At 55.9% G+C, this 11,323-nt stretch overlaps 1 long non-coding RNA gene across 1 annotated transcript; it reads left to right on the forward strand.

Annotated features, from left to right (window-relative positions):
- The first annotated feature begins 124 nt into the window (after positions 1-124).
- LOC136337889 (uncharacterized) lies at positions 125-10,742 on the forward strand. The gene is made up of 3 exons (XR_010731892.1): positions 125-168; positions 5,987-6,249; positions 6,995-10,742. It is a non-coding gene; the product is annotated as an uncharacterized lncRNA (long non-coding RNA).
- The last annotated feature ends 581 nt before the right edge of the window (positions 10,743-11,323 follow it).

Consider the following 11,323-nt stretch of genomic DNA (forward strand, 5'->3'; position numbering starts at 1 on the left):
GACAGCTGGCCTTTGGCAGACCTGCTAAGTGCCAGGACTCTGCTGAGCACAGGTGTGTTTTCTCATGCACATAACCCCAGTGAGATAAGGGCTGTCCTTGTCCTCATTTTACAGAGAAAGACACCGCGGTTCACAGAGGCTCGGAGATGGCTCAGAATCACAAAGCTGGTAAGTAAGCGGCGGAGGCAGGCTGCGAGCCCAGGCAGGCTGACCGGCTCGCCGTTTCCTCCGCCCTCACGGTTTGCTCCAGAAGGGAAGGAAAGACCCCGATGCGTGAAGGGCAGACAGGAGACCAAACTGATGGCGTCGGTCACAGGGGGCTATCAGGGAGCTGGGCAGTGGGGCTGCTCCCAGCACAGTGGACCAGAGCTGGTGCGTGATGGGTCACCCTCTGATGCCGCCCAGCTGTGCGGTGACGTGGGGGATGAGAGCGACAGGTGAGACAGACAGGCCCCACCTGTCTCCAGGGCAGAGCGCTTTGAGGAAGAAGGAGCTGTCACAGTCCGTGGGGGAAATGTCACCTGGGGCCTGTAGACAGATGACAGTGTGAAGGGAAGGGCTTGGGATATCCAACCCCAGAGGCTCTGAAATTTCTCCTCGTGGGTATTAAATTCTCCTTCCTCCTTTAGAGACCTGGGTTTTCCTCATTGGTTGGTGAAAATGACTGTTTATTAGTGTTAGCAGTTTCTAAGCAGTTTACCTTATGGAGAGGCTGGTTTTAAAACCATGGACCGTAGGTGTGAGAGCAAACGCCTCAGTGTGTGAGGGCGTGCGTGCGTGCACGAGACCCTCTGGGAAGGCATCTCCAGAACTGAACGCATCTCCTTCCCCCTCCTTCCTGTAAGCATCCCACTGACTCAGTCCCAGGGGGTCAGCCAGGGGGCGGGGCTGCCCCTGAAAGGAGCTGGCCCCCTCCCCTCCCCTGCACTAAGCAGCAGAGTGCCACCATCAGAGGAGGGGAGAGAGGAGTTCAGCTGATCAAACCCACTGGGAGGCCTGGTGCACTCTGCACATGGCCATGGCCAGAGGGCCGGAGCCTCGGGGACCGGGAGAGCTTGGCTGGAGGAGAGGAGGTGTGGGAGGATCGGATGCCAGCTGTCTGCTGTCCCAGGGCCACTCTGGGAGGGGAGTCAGCACTCTCTGGGCTGCACACTGTCACAGGTGAGGGCCGCAGGCAGGTGAGGGGCGAGGAGACATGCTGGTAATGGAAAGGGACGCCCTGGGAGGAGTGAGCTCCCTGTCCCTGCAGGTGAGGAAAAGGCCTGTGGAAGGCCCTTCCTAGCCTCCATCCTGGGTGTGGCTGCAGGCACAACCTGGGAGAGCCCCGTTTCCCAGAGCACAGATGAGGCTGGGCCCTGCCACCTACTGGACAGCAGTCTCTCCAGTGTGACCTGCCTTGGAGAGAGCTGGCCTCAGAACCAGGCACAGCTGGGCGTGGTTCCGACTTTGCTGGGACCTCGGGGAAAGCCGTTTCTGTCTGGGCCCCAGTTTCCTCATCTGTAAAATGGGACAATACCTTCCCCGGAGGGGAGGGCTGGTGTGAGGATAGAGAACGCAGCACCAGGAGGGCCCTCGGTCCACAGCTGGGCTGCAAGCCCTCCAGGAACGCGCACTTCCTCTCCTATCCTCGTGCCTCTGGCCTCCTCCACACCATTTCCTCCGGCCTCTGGGGAGACTTGGCAGCAGAAAGGACTTGGAGCTGAAAGCCTTCCGAACGATATTGATCTCGCTGGCTCCTGACTCCAGACCACAGGGCTTGGGGTTGGTGGTACAGCCGCCTCCACGGCTCCAGCGTTTATGGGGTTTAGAAATCATCGCTGGCCATCGAGACAGGATGTCCGGGTTCTGGGCCCCTCCTCCCAGCTCGGCTACATTCCCCTGACTCCCGGGTCAGTCTTGGGGAACCTCTCGTTCCCGGGTGGGGGCCTGAGAAGCCAGGGGGTGTCTGTGAGTTTGCCAGCTCCCTTTCCTCTCCCAGCCCCATGTCCCGCACAAGCAGATTCTGATCTGACAGCACTACGGTCCCTCCTGCAGAGGACTCGGGCTGGTTGGGGACATCAGGAACAGGGCCACATGGGGCAGAGGTCCTTTAGGAATGTGGGGGACCACCAAGGAGAGATGGAGAAAACCTCACAGCCATGGAGCCTTAGAGTTGGTGGAGACCTTGGGGCTACTTTGAAGTAAGTCAATGAATCAATCAATCCAGCAGGATTTAGTGAGCATGCACCATGTGCAGGTGCCGGACGAGGCACTGAGCAACACTGGCATGTTTGTCTCTTGTGCCATTCCCGGTCTAGCGGCAACAGGGAAGGGAGGGTAGGGGAAACATACAAAGAGTTAGCAAATATGTAACTACAACATACTAGGTGCCCTGGAGGAAAGCCATGATGCAGCAAGAGTTTGTAAATGGATTTGGGGAGAGCAGAGAAGGTGTCCCTTAGGAAGTGACACTTTCCAAATATTAGGGTCCACAGAGTGAACAGAAGTTAATTGGGCAGAGAGGGAGAAAAGGTTGTTCCAGGCAGAGGAAACAGCACGTTTCACAGCATGTGCCAAGGTCCAGGGGCAGGAGGGGGAGGTTGTGTCTGAACCCTACGTCCCTCCCCTGAGCGTTGCTTTGCAGTTGTAATCTGGCACCCATTTGAAGGCCAGGTGGAGGAGCGGTCAGGCGCACATGCTGTGGTGTCAGGCTGCCTGGGTTGAAACTCGGACTCCAGCTACCCAGCTGTGGGCACAGTGCTCGACTTGGCTCTGCCTCTGTTTCTACGTCTGTAAACGTGGGATGGTGGTGTGGTACCTAGCTCAGGGTGGTTGTGGGACCTGAGAGTCTACACCTGTACAAATGGCTCAGGGCAGCACCTGGAAAACAGTACATGCTCAATAAATGTTAGCGACATTTACTATTTATCTGATCCCCTTCCCCACCCACTAGGGCCTAGTGACTGGGCTATAATGTCCCCAAGAGCAAGGACCCAGGTCTGTATCTGAAGCCCCAGCACAGTGTCTGGCCTATAGGAGGCTCCCTATCAATGTTTATGGAAAGAGTGAGGTGATTACCAGGTCAGTGTAGCCAGAGGAGGCTCCAGGTGGGGGGAGGTTGGGCTAGAGAGGGTGGACGAGTTAGGCAGGAGTTTTGGTCACGTGAGGTTTGGCGTTCGTTGTAAGGGAAGTGGAAGTTTTTGAAGGTTCTTAGTCAAGGGGCCATGGGATCATGATGGCATTTTGAAAAGATGGCTGGGCTGTCTGCTTCAGTACCTACTGAATTCCAAGTATATGTTAGATGTTGTATTAGCTTTCTTATTGAATGTTTATAAAATGACCTATTTATAAAATGACCCTGAGAAACAGGTATACAGCTAAGGAAACTAAAGTTTAGAAAGACTAAGTGGTTTCCCCAAGATCTCATAGCTGGAGAATGCTACAGAAATGGACTTAAGATCTCTTTAGATCACTGTCATTTAGGATACTTGTTCAGCTTCTATAACAGAGACCCCAAATTACCAAATACATAAATGTGACAGAAGTTTATTTCTCTCTCAAGTAAAGGCTTCAACTCGTATTACAGCTCTTCCCGTGAAGTTGTTCAGGAACCCTGGGTTTTTCAGTTTTGTTGCTCTGCCAACATCAAAATGTGCTCCATTACGGTTGTGCCAGCTCCTACCTTGCAACTGCATTCCAGTCAGTGGAAAGTCAGAAAGGAAGGGAAGGCATGCCCTTCTCTCTCAGGACACAGTACATTGTTTGCGTTATACCTATACATTGTTTCTCCTAAGATTGCAATGGCTAAGACCATCACACGGTCTCAATTAGTTGCTGGGCAATGTTACTTCTGCGCTTTGCAGCCGTGAGCCCAACCATCCTTCCTGAGACTTAACGACTAGAGCATTAAGAGGCAAGTGAGTAGTGGGAGTAGTTTAGTTTCTGAGGCACACGCCACCACCAGCTGGAAAGGGAGCTCCTTTGTGGCCCAGAAGTGGGAGGAGAGGGCCCATACCATGCTTCTTTCTGGGACTCCACTCAGAGGACACTAAGCAGTAGGACTGAGAAGGCTCAGTCTCTGCTTAACCACAGGAGTGATGGAAGAAGAGTTGAGAAGGACTGCTTGCACACTGACAAGATGCTGAGATGAGAATTGGTCCGAGCAGCAGAGGGAGAGGTTGAGGGAAGTGGCTGTGGGACTTCCAGGCGGAAGTGCTCACTTGGCCATCAGAAGCGAAGGCGCAGGGCTGGAGGTGCAGATTTGGGAGCTATAGTAGAAAGCATGCAGGGCAGCCGCGTAGCCCAATGGTGGCCATCTTTCATGGGGCGGGCCTGCACACAGGGGCGGCCCCAGTGGTATATGGCTGTGTGTGGCCGTGCCTGACCGCTCCTCTCAGCTACACAGCAGGTTGGTCCAGGGCGACTCTCCGACTCAGGTCGGGGCGTCCCAGTTCTTCCCTGGACTGGAGGAAGGTGAGAAGACAGGGTCTGGGGGCTGGCTGGCTGTACGGGCTTCTCAACATCATCTCCATAGAGGTGACAAGACACGGGAGGAGGGCGGTCCTGTGTCTCAGCACAGAGGATGAGGACTGGGGCAGCAGGGCGGAGGTCCCTGGGCTCCAAGTGTGGCCCAGAAGCTGCAGAGAGAATAGCTTAACTCTCAGGGTCACACAGACCAGATGGTGGACATCTCAGGGGTGACCGCTGGGGACAGAAGACTTGAGATCCTGATGGGCCTGCCTCAGTGCCTTGGTACTACCCATGCTCCAAGTATTGGACACAACTTCAAGTTTCTCGCTACTTCAGTGGAGAGAAACGTGTGACAGAGAACACAAGTTAAGTCACAGGAAGATGGTGCTTTTGTGGGGTCAGGTTCATCCTGGTCTAAAAGCACTGTGAAAAACCAAACCAAAATAATCCAGAAAACAATACCGGCACTATGGAAGGGGGGGCATGGGCCCAGGGGCATACCACTGAGGGGAGTGTAAGAGGGTGGTGTGAGGAGTTCTCAGGAAGGAGGGGCACCTGCGAGGAGGACCACAGGCGAGTGGAGTGACAGCTTCTGGAAGGAGGAAATCACGGGTCAACAGTCCATGAGCTCTGGGAGAAAGTTATTGAATGTGACCGTGAGGAGGTCATCCTGGGTTTTTCCTTTGGGAGAAGAGTGGCAGTAGGGTGGGGGAGGGAGGGGGGTGGAGAGGGCAGGGGGGAAAGGGGAGGGGGGGAGGAGAAGGGGGAGGGGGAGGGAAGGGAAAGGGGAGGGGGAAAGGGAAGGGTGGAGGGGAAGGGGGGTGGGGGGAAAGGGGAGGGGAGGGGAAGGGGAGGGGAGGGGGGAAAGGGGAGGGGGGGAGGGGAAGAGGGGAGGGGGAAAGGGGAGGGGGAGTGAGAAAGGGGAGGGAAGGGGAAGGGGAGGGGGAAAAGGGAGGGGAGGGGAAGGGGGAGGGAGGAAGTGGAGGGAAGGGGAAGGGGAAGGGGGAGGGAGAAAGGAAAGGGAAGGGGAAGGGGAAGGGGTGGGGGAAAGGGGAGGGGAGGGGAAGGGGAGGGGGAGGGGGAAAAGGGGAGGGTGGAGGGGAAGGGGGTGGGGGGAAAGGGGAGGGAAGGGGAAGGGGAGGGGGAAAGGGAAGGAGGAGGGGAAGGGGGTGGGAGGAAAGGGGAGGGTGAAGGGGAAGGGGGATGGGGGAAGGGGAGGGGGAGGAGAAGGGGGAGGGGAGGGGAAGGGGGAGGGAGAAAGGAAAGGGAAGGGGAAGGGGTGGGGGAAAGGGGAGGGAAGGGGAAGGGGAAGGGGGAAAAGGGAGGGGGTGGGGAAGGGGAAGGGGGAGGGGGAAACGGGAGGGCGAAGGGTAAGGGGGAAGGAAGTGGCCTGGCCCGGACTGGCTCTCAGTATCTGCAGAGCTGGTGACTCGGTGGCCGAAGTGGAAGTGGAGGGAGACCCCGAGCGTGGACAGCCCTTTGAAGACCTCACTACTACCCACAACCTCTTTTCCTGCCCTCTGCCCTCTGTTTTCAGCTGGCACGTTGGCCTGGGCCGTGGTTTCACACCGGGATGGGAAGGCAGAGACCAGGAAAGGAGGAGAGTTGTCCTGGAAACCCGACGCCCCCTCGGGGCGGCCTCCCAGCAGAGGAGGTCTGACCTGCGGCCTCAATCTCCCGTGCTGCCTATCAGCAGGTGTCGGCGGGGGGAGGGCGCAGCCTGCTCTCAATGGCGCTCCTTCAGAGGATGAAAACCAGCCGAACTCTATCCCAGGCGGAGATAAGAGAGGTGAAAACCAGGTGAGAGGCTTTGTGTGCGCCGGGTGTTCCCTTACAGCCTCTCCCCACTTCCTCTCTCCACTTCCTGCCCGGCTCGGCCGGCCTCCCGTAACCCAGATCCTGGACGGGTGTTCGGGAGCCGCTGGCAGCTCCCCGGCCGGCAGGGGGCGGACGCCGGGGGAGGGTGGCTGTCCCCCACCTGGGCGGAGCTCGGGACCTGCAGGGGCAGCCCGGGGGAGGGTGGCCATCCCCCACCTGGGCGGGGCTCGGGACCTGCAGGGCAGCCCGGGGGAGGGTGGCCATCCCCCACCTGGGCGGGGCTCGGGACCTGCAGGGGCAGCCCGGGGGAGGGTGGCCATCCCCCACCTGGGCGGGGCTCGGGACCTGCTGGGCAGCCCGGGGGAGGGTGGCCGTCCCCCACCTGGGCGGGGCTCGGGACCTGCAGGGGCAGCCCGGGGAGGCAGTGTCCCATCCCCTCACCTTCCCCTAACCAGCTGCCCCTTCCTGCTCTCCCCTTCCCTGATTCGTGCCCTCACTTCCCACCACCGCCTTTTCTGCCTCCCAGGCAGCTCCCCAGTCCCCACCCAACAGTCACCTGCTGACAGGCTGCCACTGAGGACAGGGGTCCTTCGTGGGGGATGGAGACCCAGGAGAACCTCCCTCCGCAAGGAGCCCGGAGAACAGAGGGGCCTACGCTCGCAGCGGGGGTGGTGGGAGGAGAGGTCAGGAGAGCTGGGGTTCCCTGATCTGAGGTTTTCCACTCCAGCCTTAGGCACCCGGGACGGCTCCCCAGTGCAAGCACGGGCTTGTGGCTCCCTCTAGTGGCCATCAGGGGCCCTGCAGGCACGCCTTGCGCCTCCTGGAACAGGTCACAGAGGGCAGCTGGCTGAGCCGACCTCCAAGAGCCTGAGAGACACAGTCAATGGCGAGCTGGAATCTGAGAGTAACTGGCACTTAGAGGCAGGCTGCTTATTAAAAGCTCCAGGGGAGTGGCGGTACAGAGAACCTGCAGTCTCTGTTCCCATCGTCAATCACCTGTCCTGGTGGATCAGAACTGGTTCAGAGCTCCTCAGTGACCTCCAGGTGACCAGTGGTGGCAGGAGTGTGCGAAGCCCTGGGCTCAGGGTGTGGCTCCAGCGAGGGGTCACTGGACAAACTGCCAGGATGTTTGGGCACGCTGGGGACTGGCCAAGAAAACTCCCCTCTGGAACCCTCTGTGTCCCCTTCTTTAGCGTGGGCCTCTGGGACAGATGATGTCTCTGGGTGCCTTTTTGAAGCACAGTCTGACCTACTCTATGTTCTTACTCCCTGGGTCTGCAAGGCCAACCTGTCTGTCCCCCTACTATGAGCCTGCTGGTCACCTCTGTCAGGCTAGCAGGGCCGGCGAGGGTCCCTCCGACAGTTCCCACTGCCTGTAGGAGGACCCGCACTCTGGAAGTCCTATGTGCTCACCCTTGTGCCTTCCCCTTCCATGTGAGCACATTCTTGGAGGTTCCAGCTGCTACCAGGATGGGAAACAGCTGCTGCCCATCCGGGGCACCTGTGTCTGAGAACCAGGAATGCCGACACCTGTGTCCCCCGGCCTGGTGAGTTTCCTTCCGTCCTCTTGCGAGTCACTGACCCCCGTGAAGAGAGTGAGAATGAGCACCCACGTGTCTCTCGAGGAGTCTCTGGCCTCTGATCTTACCAAACTGCCCCCTGGTCTTTACGGAAGAGAAGCTGCATCTGATTGAAAAGAACGATAAGTAAGTGAACAGGCCTCTTTTCCCTGGAGCGGGGTGACGGTGATGGCGGCGGCCTCTGCCAAGGCAGGACCAAGGCACTCACAGGCCAGCTGGAAAGTGAAGACAGAGAACGTCTTCCTTTCGCCCGCACAGAAAACATAGAGGCAGAGCACACAGCAGGGGAGGAGCCGCCCTCACGGCCTTCCAGTCTGGGCTTCATGACCCCAGGCCAGTTCTCTGACCTCTCAGTGCCTCAGTTTCCTTGTCTATAAAATGGGATAGTAATGACTTCCTGACAAATTGAGATGGATAGTAACAATTATATTTGCAGAACGCCTAGCCTGCTGCTAGGCATTGTGTCGGGTGTCAGGAGGGAGGTGACATTATTGACTGCCTGCGAGTCAATAATGGTGTTGTGTGAGATGCGTAGGATCCCATTTACAATAAACTCAGCGAGGAGGTCGTTGTCATCCCCATTCCACAGGTAAGCACACCAAGGCTCAGGGAAGGTAACAATTTGGTTCATAACAGCCCACAGAAGGACTTGACGCCGTGTCTCTATCTGCTTCTGAAGACTGGGCTATTTGCAAAGGTGTAGATGCGGTGCAGGCATGAACGTACGAGGGAGGACTCCTGAGAAAGCAGAAGTCCTCGTGAGATCTGAGGAGAGTGAGACAAGAGGGGGAGAGGCTGCAGGCACAGGACTCAGCATGCAGATTCAGGGGCCCTGAGATCTGGGGACCATCTCATCTCACCAGGCCCTTTGAAAGCAAGGCAGCTGAGCTCAGAGAGGGAAGAGGCTTTCCACAGGTCACTTGAACTCTTAGAGCCTGATGGGACCAACGATCCAGTGGTAGAAAATTCTAGAAGAGTCATCAAGAGGCTGATGAGGTCTTGCGTGGTCTCCATGATGCATTTGGGAAGAATCCAGGGCCTGGCCACAGGTGACAGAGGACGCAGGACCCCAGAGGGCAGCAGTGTCTCCCTTGAAGACAGGGGGTGGTCGGAAGCTTAAGTGTCAATATGGGGGCCTCCTGCCCAGGCTGGAACGGGCGAGCTCTGAGGCAGCAGTGTGGGGAGGGGCACTCCCCCACCGCCACCCCCACCCTCATGCTGGAGGGCTGGGGTGCTCCTGGACGCAATAGGAGAGAACCTAGCTCATGGGAACGTTGGACAGTTTACAGTCTGTGTCCGCCAACATTCAGCTGTGGCCAATGATGCCAGTCACCTGGTCCACAATCCTCATCCTCCTCGACCAGTCAGAAGCCGAGTTCTGCCCACTTCTACCTCCGCCCTGGTCCTGGGACGCGCTGATTTCACGATGGAGGCTGTGGAGGCATTGGAAAGGGGATGTCGCCCTCTTGTGGCCATGGTGGTGATACTGCAAAGCCGAGGCAGGAAGACCAGAGGAAGTGCCCAACACAGCCCCAAACAGGAGTGAGCGAGTGGCATGGAATTTGGTCTGAGAGGTTCTAAGCATGGCAGGAAGTCATTCAAATGTGTGAAGCTGGATAAAAACATGATCCTATATCCTCAGCGTCTTCTCTTCCCCTCGTTGCTTTCATCAAACCCTGGCTCTCTTCTGAGAACAGTTCCCGGCAGCCCGCTCAAGTAGACTTACTAGTCTCTTTCACGTCCTCCTTCCACTGGGTGGGACAAGTGTCTTCCTTATTCCTTCTTGCTCTTTCAGGCCATTTTCCCTTAAAACGTCCAGGCTTTGAGGATCCAATTAACAGCCTGCAGCACCCCCCCCCCCCCTTGTTGATGCAGTCTCCCAGAAATCCCAGGTCACTCCCCTCCATTCCTTCAATTGAGCTCTCACCAACACTGCCCCCTCACGGTTATTCTTGGGACGACAGTCCCATGGAGCGGGCTTCTCAGTCCCCTGAGCACCTCTCCTCCCACCATCTCGTCCTCTACCCTATCTCAAGAATTGCCCATCCCGAAGTACCAACAGCGGCGAGGTCGAGGTCGATAAGCCCTGACCGTAGGGTGCTATGAGAAATGAAAACAGAAGTGCCGAAGTCAGCCTTGTGAGGGGAAGGCTGTGGGAAGTGGGAATTCAAAGAAGGCTTCTGGAGGGAGGAAATCTCTGACTTGGTTTAAAGTTCACCTTGGAGATTTCCATGCAGAGAAAGAGTATAAAGTGAAGCAGGGGAGGGAATCCAGGCAGAGGGAATGGAGTGTGGAAAGGCCCAGAGGGTGAGAGGCCACAGAGCAGCGGGATGAGTATGTCCGCGGCAGGGGCTGTAAACCAGGAAATTAGGCTGTGGAGGTGGGCGGGGCCAAGCATCTTTAGGAACCTCTGCCTTGCATACGGGGCTAGGGAGCGTGCTTCTGTAAAATATAGAAAAGCATAAAATGCGTTCAGCTAAGTACTCAGAACGCCAGTGTAGAAGAATGTCGAGTTCAATGAATGATCAATTATATGGTGTTGTTTCCAGGTTTTGGCCATCATGAATAAAGCTCCACAAACATTTTTTTTGCACATGTCACATGGGGTTCATTCTTATAAATTTGGGGGAGTAGCATAGGACTAGTAATGGAGCGGCAGGGCCGTGGAGTATGCTTCTGTTCAACTGGAGTTGGTATTGTCAAGTAATTTTCCAAAATCTTGTAGGAATCTACACTTTCACCGATTGTGTAAAAGAGTTCCCATTGCTTTCCATCTTCACCAACACAATACTGGCAGTTTCTGAAATTTTAGCTCTTCTGGAGTGTGTGTAATGGCAGGCATTTCATTATTATTATTTTTTAAATAGGGCTTATTGGTATATTATTTATGTGTAGTAAAACTCACCATTTTAGGTCTACAGGTCTATGGATTTTCACTAATGTATATGCTTTAGTATAAAAATGCGTATTTCCATCATCCCCGAGTTCTCTTGCTCCTTATTATAGTGGATCCTCTCCCGTCACCTCCCGTCACCTCTGCTGCCCGGCAACCACTGATGTGATTTCTGTCTGGTTAGTTTTGCCTTGTCCAAAATGTCGTGTAAACAGAATCATACAGTGGGTGGCCTTTGAGTCTGGCTACTCTCACTTAGCAACATGTTTTTGGGATTCATCCAACTTGTTGTGTGAGTGAGAGATGGGCCATTTCAAAATCAAGATGGAAACTCTAGGAAAAATCAGAAGGAAAAGCTAGAAATAGAAAACAGTAACAGAAATAATGAAGAACGATGCTCACCTCGCATCTCTCTCTTTCCTTCTGTCATCGTTTTCAGTGTAAACGATGGTTAATCCAGGAGGGTAACACAAATAGAAAGAACGAGACAGTTTCCTTGGTTTGTATGTGTCTCTTGGAACAACACCACTGCCTTTTCTGAGTTCAGAGCAGTTCGGTTGCCGTGGAAAGCAAGTCCTCGCAG

The sequence above is a fragment of the Saccopteryx bilineata genome, chromosome 5 (genome assembly GCF_036850765.1).
Source record: "Saccopteryx bilineata isolate mSacBil1 chromosome 5, mSacBil1_pri_phased_curated, whole genome shotgun sequence".
NCBI lineage: Eukaryota > Metazoa > Chordata > Mammalia > Chiroptera > Emballonuridae > Saccopteryx > Saccopteryx bilineata.